This window comes from Synchiropus splendidus, chromosome 12 (assembly GCF_027744825.2).
Source record: "Synchiropus splendidus isolate RoL2022-P1 chromosome 12, RoL_Sspl_1.0, whole genome shotgun sequence".
NCBI lineage: Eukaryota > Metazoa > Chordata > Actinopteri > Syngnathiformes > Callionymidae > Synchiropus > Synchiropus splendidus.
In genome coordinates, this window is record NC_071345.1 from 10,355,635 (window position 1) to 10,357,954 (window position 2,320).

The following is a 2,320-nucleotide window of genomic DNA, read 5'->3' on the forward strand; positions in this document are numbered from 1 at the left end:
GAGATTTACTCGATAGGAGGAGCGGTGCGGGGAGTCAGATGGGTTCCGACGACGAGGGTGACACCTATAGGAATGGAGGGTTGGGCACTCGGTTTAATCAGAACCGCAGAATTGTGGTCTCTGTTTTAACATGGAAAATCAGCGTTTTATTTGTGCTTGTTTTTACAAAGAAAAGGTGAAAACTTCAATTATTAAGAGATTATTAAGAGATTAAAATATACAGTACGGCCAGATAGAGGTGCACCTTTTTTTCAATTTTCAGTATTTATTTAGGTGTATATATATATATATATATATATATATATATATATATATATATATATATAAAGGTGAAAACTGGAATGTCAACAGTCAAGGTCAGGGAAATAGTGTGGTGATTTGACAGCGCTACAGAAATTGTCCCCAGGTTTTCTCAGATTTATCCATCTTGTAGGATCAAATCAAAGTCTTTCCAATTGAATAACAGACAACATCTCGCTGAGCCAGTGGTCAAAAGGACACCCAAGTTTAGGGCGTCTTGAGTTGCACGAGGTACACCAGAAGTCTCCTCAAAACATCCGAGAATGGCCAGCGGATTTAATGTTTTTTTTAATTATTATTTTTAGAAAATCATTTTGTCACCTTGGAAATATTTGCAAAATGTAGAAATAACAAGTAGCAGAAGTTGCACAAGTTGCAACAAAGGAAGAAGCTTCCGCACCCAAAGACTGGCCATTTGCTATGGTTTTACAACAGCAGATTTACATGGCTTCATCTTTCCGACCAGCATCCACAAGGGAACCTATGTAAGACAGTGTGCACATGTCAAGGCCTGACCTGTAAGGGTCTTTGTCTTGTGCAAGTCAATCCAAGTTATTAGAGTATACTTGAAACTTAAAGGTTATAATAAATGTGGTTTTAAACCATTTACATGGGCTACATTTGTTAGCCAAAGATGCTATTCTAGTGACGTGATGTGAGGCAGGTGTGGTGGCAAAACTACAATAACCGACACCTGGATGAGTTTAAGCAAAGCAATACATTTATTTTTAAAAATTGTACAATTGGAGAGCAGCTCAGAACACAAGTATAAAACAAAGATAACACAATTCATTGATGTCCTGCAGACAAACTAATTAAAGCAAATTCCTTCTGTAGCTTCATGAGCTCGAACATATTTCATCTTTCCATATCAGGCACCCATCCTGTCATCCCTAGTTCCTTTCTACTGCCCTGCAGGTGGTTCCCATTCTCATAGAAGGTCATCACAGAACAGTGTCAACAACAAATCATCATCAGAAACCTAAAAGGCTGAGTAAAATGTTGTGAAGTGAACAATGAATAATGAAAATTATATTTTTCCCACAACACTGGGGACATCGTGAACAGGTCACCTGCTTCTCAATACACCAAGACGTTCCGAGAATTTCAAGTCCCCTTTTGTACTGTGGGAGGAAACCAGAGGTTTAAAGGGCCGCTTTGTCAAACTTGTCGAGAACCTCTTTCACAACAGTAGCACCCAACCAAATGATTGAAATGTTGTGATCCGTTTCATAGACACATATGGATGAACAAACGTTCCAAATAATTGCCCATATAGATTATTATTCTGCTGCACAGCTGGTCATGTGACCCACTCCTCTTCTTTGCTCAACCTGGGGTGTTGCGGGAGTGCAATTGCCACCTGCTGTTCAGCTGTGCTCATCGCAGTCAGTGATGGTTTATGATGGTTTTACGAATTTTAGGCAACGATACTGATGAATGAACTGAAGCAGAGCGGCTGTTAGCAAAGGGTTGCTGCTTGACCTGTTGGTCTAGTTTCACAATGTCAGTTAGCCTCAGCTCCCAAAATGTTTCAGTCAAGAGTTTTTCATTTTCTAAATAGAGTCTGAAAGTGTCATATGTGAGGAAGCAAGTAAGAAGTAATGTATTATTTTTTATTAGCATTGTGAAATTGCAGTTCCAGATCTAAGTGAAGGTCGTCGTGCTTCTTCTGCTTTGTTAGGCTGGCGTTCATGCCGTCTGTCAAAGGACAAATTACGTGAAAATTTCGGATATGTTTGTGATGCGGCAGGCAATGATTGAATCTAGGGGGTGAGGAGTTCCATCTGGATCCAGAAATCTTTTTTCTTCACTCTCTTATGAGAGAAAACTCCAGCGTGCTCAGGTCCCGACAATTGCAAATTTATTCCAAAGGTTTCCGGTTATTTTGCCACCAGACAGACAGACAAACACAAATCAAATACTACATTTGATTTCCACTTATGGGTGCATATACGGCATCACGGAAACTGCAGTAGCAAACTGAAGACACAAAACCAAACCAAGCACACGGGCTACG